This window comes from Condylura cristata, unplaced genomic scaffold (assembly GCF_000260355.1).
Source record: "Condylura cristata isolate star-nosed mole 26May11 unplaced genomic scaffold, ConCri1.0 scaffold00001, whole genome shotgun sequence".
Taxonomy (NCBI): Eukaryota; Metazoa; Chordata; class Mammalia; order Eulipotyphla; family Talpidae; genus Condylura; species Condylura cristata.
In genome coordinates this window covers 52,570,395-52,583,398 of record NW_004567102.1, presented here as the reverse complement: position 1 = coordinate 52,583,398, position 13,004 = coordinate 52,570,395, and the positions used below count along the sequence as shown (strand labels likewise).

Sequence of the window (13,004 nt, the reverse complement as noted above, 5' to 3'; positions counted from 1 at the left end):
TTCGCCGCCCCTGAGCCTCTGGCCTGTACCTCAGTTCTGAATGCACAAATAAATAAATCTTAAAAAAAAAAAAAAAAAGGAATAAACAATTTCCTCCCATCGTTGGTTCCTGCCCAGTAACAGCTGCTCTTAATTAGCACAAAATTGCAGTGAAATTGCTAAATAAATATATTTTACTTGTTTGGGGTATGTTTCTCTCAGAAAACTTAGGCTTCCTCAACATGAACACATCCACATGTGTTCAGCTTGACTTAAGGATCATAACCTCGTTCTGTTTCATGGCCACAACCCTAATGCAGAGAGAGAGAATCAATCATTAACCATCTTACCCAGCAGAAAAAATTGCTGGTCTAAAACCTTCAGGAGTTCCCTCGCTGTGGGAATGTGTATTTGGGAGTACTGAATCTTTATGAAGATATCCCAAATACTCTTTTTTTTTTTTAAAATCACAATAAAGAAATAAATCAGTCATCATACAGTTTCACACCCAAAGAACTGTAGTGTAACACAGAGGAAAGAAATGTTAGAAACTTTCTTTAGGCTTATTTTAGATTTGATTTTTGCACCCCAAAATGTTGAAAGTGCTTGTGTAAACCTTGCCTTTACACTGGTGGTGACTTTTCTTAGTTTGATGATTTCTGTCTGGGCTATGTGAGGACATTCATGAGTGTGGGGGATGCAGTGAAGAAAGGAGCTGTGACTCCAAATTTCATGACAAAGGAAGCTCTTGCATAAGGCAGAATCCATGGCTCTCTTTTCTAGGTCATGGGTGGGTCTGATTTTCTCTTTATTTTTTTTAAAAAAGACTACCAGTTTTGCTTGGGGCTTATGATCTTGAGTTAACAGCCTTTTATTATGTATAGAAGTGTCTGCTGTGAGGCAAGAGAGTGTAGTTTAACAGATTACTTCATTTGCATTATCTTTGATAGTAAAATCTTGGAATTCTGTTTCATAGCTTGAGTGAATCATTTTTTTAAGGAAACAAATTTAATGCTGAAACAATAAATTACAAAAATATCTGAAAAATACCTGACGCCTCCAGGTTGTGCTTGTTGCAATCTTTTTAAGCCAGCTCCTGTATCTGTTACTTGCTGTCACTTTTTACTCTTTGGAAGAAGGGCATATGCATTTGGGAGTACTGAAACTTTATAAAGGTACCCAATACTCCATCAAAATTTTTTTTATCACAATCACATAAAAAAATCAGTCACCGTATAATGTCTGTAAAAAAAAAAAATGATGTTTATAAACAGCCCCCAAACAACATGAGTTAATTGTGTATAGAAACTTTTGTCGTCTCTAATCTGAGTTGGGGGATTTATTTTTATTATTATTTCTGTAATCAAAACATTTGCCTCTCAGTTGGAGAAGCCAGCTTGCTCTTCAATGCACATTTCCTCGAGAAAAGTGTCAGATAAGACCTTTACAAAACAAAATGGAGGCTGCTTCCTTTCCTCAGAATGCTGGATCCTGCCCTTCCAGAAGAGAGCACGTCCGTCCCACTGGAGCAGCTCTTTTGTGTGGGTGGCCTGGCGGTTTAGGGGGCAGGATCTCAGATATTAACGGAAGAGAGGGACCCTATCTCAGGGGCGTGGGCTTCTCTGTGGCAACTCATTTGTGTTCTGGGTTTATTTTGCCTTTTCAACCTAAGCCTGTGGGGGGCAGACAGACCAGCCCAAAGGGTGTTATCTCTCCACCTGCTGAAACTGCTCCTTTGGTCACTAAGGGGAATGGCAGGGGCTGGTAGACAGGACTGGTAACCCATGTCCCCAGCAGTCATGGGGGAAGTCTCTTCTGGCCACTTAATACTTCCTGTGCGTGGATAATAGTGTACTCTGGCATTTCTCCAATTGTTCGGGTAAAATCATAATGACAATTTTTTTTCAAAGGAAAAGATTTTTATTGGACTTGATTTTAAAGATAATTTATATATATATAAATAATTATAAACATATATATTTATATGTATATGGCCTTGATTTACAAAAGATTGGTCACAGGCTTTTTAGAAAGTAATTCCTTTATTTAATATATAACTTAATTATTGATATATATTTTATATCATTGTTATTTTTGCACAACTTGCTTTCTTTCTCAGGTGTGGTCCCCATGGAATTCCCACCACTAATTCACTAGTGCACCATCTCCATAGTCCCTCCTGCTCTTCCCACCCTCACTTTGATCCCTTCCCCCTCCTCCTCCCCTGCAGAATATCTCTGTTTTAAGGTGCTCAGAGAATTCTGTTTTGGGGTTTTGGGAAGGACAAGTATTGATGCATTCACCAGAGAATGAAGACAAATGATAATTAAAAGCGATGATAAAAACTAGTGATTTCCTTGGGGGAGATAATCACGAACTGCTGTCAGACCGATTCCAGTAAGAACATTGCTTTATGTGATATGCTTTTTAAACAGTTCAACCAAAGCAGTAAGCTAGAGCACTTCTGAGGGCATCTATTTGCTAGTTGTTTCTGTTTACTGCCACCTGAGACCTCTTAGCTTACATTATTCACTGTTCCAGTCACTGTGCTTAGCTTTTTTGTGGTCAACACTTGTGAGAGTGAAATGACAACTATCGGGATTGCAGAAGGATACTGTTGGTGGGTCTCTGAGATGCTTTTATAGTGCCCCCACAACTGATCTGTGAAGTTACTTTTGTGACTTAGCCTCAGTTAAGTGTTTCTATTGTTTTTTAGGGGTCTCTCAAATGAGGCTTTTGGGCTTCCAGAAATGAAGATGTTTCCCAACCTGCATCTGTATTTTCTGGCATTTATCTTGGAGTAGTATTTGGGTCCTTCCTCTTTTTTGTGCCTCTATTGTGCCCTGCAGAGTTTTCTGTCAGAGTCCCGGCAACACACCTGGTATTTATTGGCTTATATGTATTGCATTTATTGCCTTACACACATTGCATTTATTGGTTTATATGTATTGCGTTTATTGGTTTACGCATACTGCATTTATTGTGCCCTAAATAAAATTCTAATACAAAGTTTAGTATAAGGCACAAACATCCACCGAGTGAAAGGATGACCTCCTGGTCAAGTCTCACAGCCTCTTTCCAAAGGGTGCTGTGCCGGAGACCTTTCCTGTGCCCTTGGGGTCCATTCTCCACTCCCCTCCTGCTCTTCTCCTTGGGAGGCTGACCTACCCAGAGCAATCACAGCCTTCTCTTCTCTGCCTGTCTCTTGGGTCTGACAGCAGTGACTATGTTTGTTTATCAAATGTTTTCTCCATACTGTTTCCCTCTTTGGGTCCCACAAATTTCTCCCTGTCTCTGAAAGAACTTTCTGGAGTTAGTAGCCACAGGTATGGCAGTGTTCCTTCTTGATTTCCTTAAGCCCCGCCTATGCCTGTATAAACGGCGCCGTATTTATGAAATTCTTCTCAAATCAGCCAGCTGGAACGAGCCCACTCTATGCTGTAGGGACTCTGGCATTTGCTCAAGTAGCCCAGATGACAAAATTGGTTATAATCTAGATTTCATAATCTGCCCCACTTACATTATTTCAAGTAAACACCCTCTACTAGGCCAAATGAGAATCCAAATTAGGTCAGTTTAATCTAAATTAGAATAAAGCAGAGGAGCGGTCAGCAAATTACAGGCCGGCTGGGCAAATGCAGTCTGCCGCCTGCTTTGGAGTTTTCCTGGATGGTGGCCATGCCCATTTGCCTACTTACTGTCTGTGGCTGTTGTGCTTTAGCAGGAGGTAAGGAGTTACAACAGAAACAGGGTGGCCTACAAACCTAAAATAGTTGCTCGGTAGGAAAATTTACTAATTTAGAGGAAAACCATAACGTGAACTTTATTATAATGCTATCGGGAGGCACCGGGATCAGCCGCTGGGGTTCATGTGAAGGGTCCCTGCCAGTGAGGTGGGATCAGCTTACACAAAACATCCCGGGACTGACAACCTGGCAAGGCATCCTTTGTAGTTTGATGCAAAAGGAATGTGACTAAGCAAAACTAGACGCTGTTTGTATTTAAATGTGCTTTTAATTTATGATTTCATGATTAAGACGTTTCCTGCAAAGCATGGCTTTCCCTTAGGTTTCAGCCTTTCTTTTTCATAGTTATTTTGGTCTTATCAGTCTCCCCCACCACACTGTGTGCCTCTGGGAGAGTCCAGATTTTATTCATATCTGTGTTGCCCAGTACCTGGCATAGAGTGGCTGGTGCGCAATAAATATTGTTTGATCAAATGGTGACAAAATCCAATTCAGAGAAGGGAAGAGGAAATGGGGCTGGAAGGCTGACTGGGAAGATGGATGGTTCATGCCGGCAGGCTACTTCTGACTAGAGCCTTTGCTTGCTCAACCTCCACAGAACAAGAATAGCTAGAAGAAAAGGCTCTTTTCCCAGAGAAAGGTGCCCCTGCGGGAATCCTGGCTAATAATTTGCAGGACTCAGGATAAAATAAATGTGTTCAGAAATTGTTAAGTTCCGAGGGTCCGCAAAGGTCAGCTGCGAACAGGCCCCTCTAAGCCTGTGCAGGTTGCAGACATGAAGATGACCTGCCGTAAGGACTCCTGGGAAGTGCGGCCTGTGGGACGCCAGTGAGGACTCCTGGGTCTGGAGGACTGCAGGGCACTCCCCCTGCAGGGTGGCACAGTCTGTGGGCTCTCGGAACTTTGCCAAGTCGAGAGTCTAATTCTGCTGGAGCTGGGACAGCCCTTCATTCATCTCAGAACCTCACACTGAATAGATCCGTGTTGCCCAGGTGCAGGCAGCTGGTTTCCCATGGGCTTGCCTCCTTGCTCCCTGACTCATCCTCGCCTTTGGTTCAACCCCAGGTCACCTGCCATGTCATCGAGGGGCAACAAAACAAGTGGGCAGTTGGGGTTTTATTAAAATCACACCATCTATTATTACTTTATTACTTACATATTGTTGATGGAGTTAATACTTTAAAAACTACAGTTTTTTTTTTTAAGATTTATTTATTTATTCGTACAGAACTGGGGTACAGGCCAGAGATGTGGAGGGTGAGAGGATTCACCAGAGACAGAGTGGGGAGTACAACAGGCAGATCGGTGAAGTACACTGCTGAGGGGAGCAGCGGGCGGGTCAGGAGAGGTCTGCCTCGCCATGTGGTCACCTCCCGGGCAGGCAGGAATCGAACTCATGTGGAGGTGGCTTTAGTTTCTCAATGCAGTGCTTCAACCCGCTGCGCCACCAGGGAGGGCCACTACAGTTTTTTTTTTTTTAAGTAAAAAATAAAATATATTTGTACTGAAGTATGTCAGGCCTAGCCTGCTTCGATGTTTCTTTTTTGGGCGATACTTTCTGCCATCATAGCCGTCTTAGTCTGCTTGGGCTGCCGTAACGGAATACCCCAGACTGGTTGACTCATCACCAGTAGATGTTTATTGCTCATAGTTCTGGAGGGTGAAAATCTCAGATCAGGGTGCCAGCATAGCTGGGTTCTGGTAAAGACTCTCTTTCATATTGCCTTCACTCTTGTTCTCACATGGCAGTAAAGCTAGGGGGTTCTTTAGAGTCTCTGTATAAAAACTTAATCTCATTCGTGAAGACTCCACCCTCATGACCAGAGCACCACCCAAAGCCTCCCTCTTCAACCATCACATTGGGCTTTAGGAGCTCACCATATGAATCCGGGGGAGACACAGACTTTTGGACCATAGTAATTTCTGACTGAAGAACAGCATACATACATAAATGGTCCCTTTGTCTTTTTCTCAAAGTCCTTCCTGGTCCCTTTCTCACTGCAAAAGGGAGATTGGGGCCATCCTACCCACTCGGCCACTTGGGAACCTTGTGCCGAGACACCCAAAGCCTTCACTGACCTAGACATTCTCTCTCAGGCTGCTGGGGAGCATCTGCCTGTGCCCAGTCCTTCCCTATCCTCTACCTTTGGGATCACAGTCAGCCTCCAGGAGGCTGAGGCAGGTGAGGTTGGAACAGTGAACTCCAGCACAAAACATGATTGGGGTTTCCTTGACTGCAGGGGTCCCCATTTTTGTTTCTTCCAAACCCTGGCCTTTCCTCCATCCTTGCTACCAAAGGGAGCCCAGGGTTTTAACCCTCTGCTCATGGAGCTTCTCAATTCCTCTGTGGAGAGGTGGGGGCTGCCTCGCTGCTGGAAGGCCTGCTGGGGGTTCCTCACTGCATAGCTGAACCCTGTAGCCCTGTGGGCATCCGCCCAGTCTTCCTGTGCTGGGGAGGATCCCCAAGTGTCCTGAGAATTTCAGGCTTTATAGTGCAGCAACAATAGCAACATCAAACTGGTCCTCAGGGGGCATGTATTTCTGAAGCACTAAGCTTTGGAAACCACAGGAGATAGGGGGAGAGGGGAGTGGCACTGTGCAATACAAAGCTGAAGTTGGGCAGGCCAGATGGGGTCAAGTGGAGTTTGCATTTGATCAAAAGCCCTAGATGTCCCCAGGCCTTTCACTTTCTGTGGAATCTGGTAGCTGGGCTTTCTCATGTTTCATTTGTCTTCCTGTGATCGATGCTGCCTTAATGACTACCGCTCCCACCAGCCCCTGCTGTCTGTGCACAGACGTTTGTTTCACATGCAGAGCGGCTTCCTTCCCACCCCCACCCCAGCTCCTTGTCCCTTACACACACCCCTGTGTTTTCTGTCTCTCATAGGGTCCCCGGTGGCATATAGATCTCCAGCCTTGGGCAGGCTCTGCTCAGTCCCTGGATGAAGAAGCCTTGAGGTTCCTGAGATACATCAGCACCACCCAGGTTGTATTTCATGCTCATGTGGATTTGGAGATGATGTAAAAGATACTGATGGCTCCTTTATTTATTTATTTTAAAGATTTGTTTATTTATGTATCCAGAACTGGGGTACAGACCAGAGGTGCAGGGGTGGTGAGAGGCTTCACCAGAGACAGAGTAGGGAGCAGAACACTGCTGACGGATGAAGCACACTGCTGAGGACATTAGTGGGCGGGTCAGGAAAGGTCTGCCACAGCCATGTGGGTCACCTGTGGGTCTGGGGATCGAACTCATGCGGAAGTGGTTTTAGCTTCTCCGTGCTGTGCTTTAACCCGCTGCGCCACCAGGGAGGGCCCACTGATGGCTCCTTTTAAAAAAAGATTTGTCAGTGAGGGAGTGGGGAACATCTCAGTGACTCCTGATAGAGCCTTGATAGGAACTTGGTTTCTGTGGCATTGCTGCTTAAATTTATCTATTCACTTAGAGGCAGAGAACATGCCTTTCATTTTCTTCAACGTCTTCTCCCTTCCAGGAGTATCGTCATCCTGAAATGTTTTAATGATTCATCTCAATGTGTTTTAAAGATCCACTTTAGAAAATTGCTTTGGAAAGAAACCATTTGAAGTGACAGATTCGTGCCCATGAGTAGGCAGTCAAGTGTGTCACAAAACAAAACCATCATCTGGAAGCTCAAGCTGCATTTTGTATTTGGAGGAATCTGCCTTTTTGCTTCTGTGCCACAGAAATTTGGCAGACGGGGATAGGCTGGGCCAGAGAGCAGGGGGGATTTTCCAAGGCGAAGTTAATGAACCCAAAGGCTCTCTATTCCTTGGGCACTTTAAATGGTTACTGAGCAATGATTTGATTATTTTATTTATTTATTAGTGACTTAACACTTTGTGGCAGCCCCTGCCCAGCTCCGTACGCCGAGTCAGTGCTCTGAGCAGGCAAAGACTTTGTCATTTAAGAAGAGCCTATCACTCTTGACACATTCATCAGGAGAGTCTATTCTCCAGTAGCCTGATCTTGGGGAAAGAGGGACTTAAGAGGAAATCAAGACCCAAGGCAAACTTGAACCTGAACTGAGAGTTGCTAATGAAGTAGGAATTCACACTGCTGTGGGATGTGCCAGGTCTGCTCAGGAATCTGCAGGTGCCAGGTCTGCTCAGGAATCTGGGTGGCCCTGGGGGTCACGGTTCCTTTGATCTCCCTTCAGCCCTCTGGCACCTGGCATCCTGTTCCATTGAAAGCTGGCTGGCAACAAAGGCCATTTTTCATCTGTGGTAGAGAATATATTTCTAGCTCTTTAGAAGGCCAACGTAGAGGTAAAAGAAAGTTCCATTTCTCATATGATGCGGTCAGGTAATCGGGGATTTCAATATTTGTCACCTAGACGTGGAAGCCAAAGCCACTGACTTCATCATTCATCATGAAAATAGGATGATAAATTGCTCCTTGTGTTTTACATAATTTCATCTTATTTTGCTGGTGCAAGTTAATTTGGTGGATTTTTATAGATTTAATCAAAATGCTGAAATTTTTATTTTATAGTTTGCTTTTACACAAAGCCTAGGAAACTGGGCTTCCTACCGTGACTTGAGGAAGCCCTCAAAGGCCCAAGAGAAAAATGAGAGGTGTTAACTTTATGAGTTGAGTTTGACCAAGGGAAAGCCTCCAAATTCCACTTTAAATGTATTTCAGGTTAATGTTCTATACCTTATAGATCCTATATTTACTTAAAAGAAGCCCATAAGGCATAAAAAGGTTATTCCAAGTTCCTTCTACATCTTTTCCATGAATTATGATAGAAAAATTCTTTTTTTTTATTTACGCATATAGGAACTGGGGTGTAGGTCAGAGTTGCAGGAGTGGGATGACTGGAGTCACTAGAGACAGAGTGGGGAGCAGACCAGGCAGATCTACTGAAATACACTGCTGAGGGGAGAAGCAGGTGAGAGAGGAGAGGTCTGCTGTGCCATGTGGGTCACCTCCATGGCCGGGGATCAAATTCATGCCACACTTAGTGGCTGGTGATAGCTCATTGTGCTGAGACTAACCCTGTGCTACCAGGGAGGCCCTGGAGAAAAATTCTTTAAAAAGCTCCTGCAATATAGTATGATGCTGTGGCTTTGGTAATTTATCTTATTTCTTTGGCTCTCATTGTCCTGATCTTGAAAAAGAAGAGATTGTATTTTGTTTTTCTTGTGTTCCTCCAAGCTCTGTGAGTTTGTACTGTACTGAGAGTAGTGTAGGAGTATTACTAACCCAGAGCTAGGAACTGTTTTAGGCTCTGGGGATACAGTCTCTGCCCTGCGGCAGCTAACAGGCTTGTTTGGAAGGCAGGCAAAGAGACATATAGTTGTTATTAATCTTGATGAATATGAAAATCAAGATCTGGTTGTTGAAGTTCATTTGAAGGAATTTTGTGTCCCTGAAAGGATAAGGCAAAGTTTCAGGCCTCTCAATGGTTTTGTAACATGCAGTCAGTCATTTTACCCAGGCAAAGTCCTGTGCTTTCTACATGGTTCTAGGTCATGAGGAGACCAACAGCGGAGAGCTCATCAGAGATGACACTAACTGGTTGTTAATCAGAATCTTTCACTAACTAGGGCTTCTGCTACTAAGAGATTTTGACTGGCTTGGGGGTTTGTGCCTCATTTAGAACTCATCTTGATGATGAAAGCCTACAAAGCTGGCAGAATATTAGAGTCACTATTATTGCAAAAATTCACTTAGCAGTAGTGAGTCATAATGGGCATGGAAAAATCCTCAAGGTAATAAGCAAATTCCTCCCCCACTCACGTCTGCTACTTTGTGAAGTAAAAAAAAAATTCCCTGAAATCTGTGTTCAGGTCTATACATCGATGTATTCCTTCCTCAACTTGGCAAGGCATTATTTGTTGAACACCTGCTCTGTGGCTGGCACTGACTTGGACATCAAATCTGAATTAAATACTTATGCATATTAATATGCAGCTACAGGGTAAGAGAGTAATGTGTTCCCTAACAGGGGTACAGAAGGTTGGGGCACTTGAGCAGAGGGAGCAGAGCGTGGGGCAGTGTGGCTGTAGACTGCAGTGCAGCTGGTGTTTCTGCACTTGTTCACTGTGACGCTGATGGCATGGCTGGGGTCCTGCATTTTTAAGTGAAACAGCAGAAGATTTGGGTAGACTGTGAAGAACAGCAAGCTCAGTTTAATTAGACAATATTTTTTAATATGAAAGACCACGAATACATCGCAGTGTTCTGGAGTCAATGAGACATTGCCTGCTGCTCACAAGAAATGGTTAACTGAAACACACAGTGCTCTGTTCTAGGGGCAGGCTCCAGATCTAGCTTTTTATGGCAACCCCCAAACCATATGCCTCCAGGAAGCATGCCTTGCAGCACAAAACTAATCTAAGCAACAGTTGTGTTTTAAAAAAGAAAAAAAAAATGTAACGATCTCTCTCTCTCCATCCGTCTCTAGTGGGTCACCTACCCATCTATTTGTAAGAATAACATAAAAACACAGACTGTGGTATGGAACTTACAACTTTATAACAATAGTAGCTATTATATTTATATATTCGCATGAATTCTATAAGAGCAACAAAAAACATAATTTTAAACTTGAGACTTTGAAAATAATGATATTACATAAACATTTCGTTGATCATTGAACTGATTCCTGACCAAAGTCCTCAAATTTTAAGGCTCCCTTTGCCAGATTCTACTTATGGGTTGGTAGATATGCCATTCAAGCTTTTGAGATACAAAACAAAACTAAAATCAGTGGTATCCTTTAAAAAAAAAACACAGATTTATTTATTTATGCATTCAAGAATGGGGGTGTAGGCTAGAGGTGTGGGGAATGAGAGGATTCACCAGAGTGAGGCATAGAAAGGGGCAGATCTACTGGAACATACAGCTGAGGGGAGCAGTTGATAAAACAGGGAAGATCTGCTGTGCCCTGTGGGTCAGCTCCCTAGCTGGGGATCGAACTCATGTTGCAATGGTTGGTGATTGCTTGACAGCACTCTGTCTTTAAACACGGTGTCACCAGGGAGTCCTTAAATGGGATCCCTTTAACTTAAGCACTGAAAAGCATTTTAGGAGATACTTTGCCCTGGAGTCTATTTTCCTTTGTCCAGGTCTAATTTGCTTTATATGGCTAAAATTACAAGTGAATTAGAGAGAAAGAGAGAACATAATTACTGGAGTAGGAGCTTAGCCAGGAGTTACTGCCCTCACTTGTTTTCCTTGCAGGATTGTTTATTGAAGCCCTGGTTATAAATCTTAAGAAGAAAATTTGAAAAATCAATATTTAATTAATTTTTAGGAGTAGAAGTCTACTGAGTTGTTTTCAAAAGCTAATATATGCCAATGAGATGGTTAATAAATGGCTAAAGTGAAAAGACTCCTGCATCTTATTTTTGAGCTAGGAGAGGAAAGGAAAGATTAAATGAATGTCATTCCAAAGACAGAAAGGAGAAATAGGAAGAAGGGGAGCTGCTTAAATTGTCAACCATGATAGAATAAAACCCTGCTCCCTAATGTTGGCAAAGGAGAGCAGCGGAACCTCAGCCCCCTGAATCTTGACCCTAGTACTTACCTGACTCTCGGAGGCCTCTAGCTAATTGTCAGTGCTCACCTTTATGACCCTTTCTTAGGAATGAGTTTGAAGGGCTGCTATTTTCAGCTTAAAGCATAACCTCATCCCCTAATTTGCTAAGGCATACATAAGACAAGTTGCAACATATCCATGGGGCTTTACAAATGCTTCCAATAAACTTACCCCCTGCATCAGAACTACCTGCCTCAGCATCACATGGGGGAACTAATTAAAATGCATGTTCCTGTGTGTCAGCCCCGAGATCCCGACTTTACAAATCTGGAGTGAAATCCAAGAACTTCGTTTTGACCCTGCCAGGGTCATCGGCAGGTAGGTGCACCACACCTTGAAAAACATTGTGGGGAGGCTACAGGTAGGTTTCAGTGGAGTCAGCAGGGCATGAGGAGCAAAAACCTGTGGACTTTATATCTTCATCTGTTATTATCCTGGAGTCCCTTGGGCAGGGACGTGCAAAGAACAATACAGTTGGGAATCCTTATTCCAATTTTATAAAACTACTCCAGGAACTTGTTTTGGAGCAAATGGCTGAGGCTTATGAAGTTCAGGCATGCTTTGGGGGGTGCTACAAAATTGCCCCTGCCTAACTAACTGCCTGCAGGGTGCAGGGCCAAAGAGGTTTGCAATTACCTGCCCACTGGCAAAACAGGCCCAGGGAACACACTGATTTGTGGTTAACTAGATTAGTGATTTTTCATCTCAGAGTAGGGAATGGGAGGTAGGCAATCTGAAGTATAATTCCACTTATTCATGCCAGAACAGGAGGAAATTACACAGATTAATGTGTTGATATGCTCTTAATAAATATGCTCCTATCCTAGTTTCTTGAGAGAAGATTCAGTTCTACATTCTATTATTATAATTATTCACTATTATTATTTGTATTTCTTTAGGTTATCAATAGAGAAGTAGGAAGATACTGGGATGGTTGATGAGAACAAATATGAAGGGTTTCACTGTGTGAGCTTTCCTCTCCATATAGAAAGTCCAAATCCTAGCAGGAGACTTTCACAGTCACTGATAAATTTGCTAGAATGGCTTTGCCTGGACAGACCTAGAGTACAGCAGAAGGAAGGGAGATACCATATTCAATAGGCTGAACCTAATACCTTTTTTTTTTGAAGATCAGATTTTGGCAAAATTAGTTAAATAATAACACTGGGCAAGCCTAGAATCTCTTAGGGAGAAATATCTTAAAAAAAAAATTGTTTGCTGTTATGGTTCCAATGTAGTAAAGAAATGAACCTCAGAGCATCTTCTATAACCTGGAGAGGTCTGTTGTTTCTAATGTAACGAGTGCTGCTGCGTGACTCATGGAATGTGTGGTGGCAGTGAGAGTGTGAGCAAATACTGTTGCTCATTAAGGTAAATACGTTGGTCACAGGGCTTGTCTCCTTTGATTTCAACCTTAGCCATGCACACCATACCAGCCTCAAACACAAGTCAGGATACCTTACAAGGTTGGAAATTAGAGCCTTGCTTCAGCTCAACTTAGATAGAGGCACGTTCTCTGGTTTTCTTATCTAACTGTGATGGATGAATTAAGAGAAGCGCTTTGGTTAGCTCAGGAAGAACCTCCTTCCTGCCGGGGGCTGTTGCCCTTCTTCCCCGGAAAGAAGCTTATTACACAGAGTATGCTAAAGAGAATTGTTTTGTTAGCAGGCACTGCCTGACAGTGTATTAATTTCTTGACCCTCTAAATCAG

At 43.2% G+C, this 13,004-nt stretch overlaps 1 protein-coding gene across 2 annotated transcripts in view; it reads left to right on the top strand.

Moving 5' to 3' along the window:
• Positions 1 to 13,004, top strand: part of METTL24 (methyltransferase like 24) — an 85,109-nt gene that overhangs the window by 23,318 nt on the left and 48,787 nt on the right. The window contains exon 2 of one of the 2 annotated variants that reach the window (XM_012720469.1): positions 6,613 to 6,711. The exons of the other annotated variant lie outside the window; for it this stretch is intronic. The gene's annotated coding sequence lies outside the window, so the exon portion shown is untranslated. The remainder of the gene's footprint in view (positions 1 to 6,612; positions 6,712 to 13,004) is intronic. 2 annotated transcript variants of the gene reach the window in all.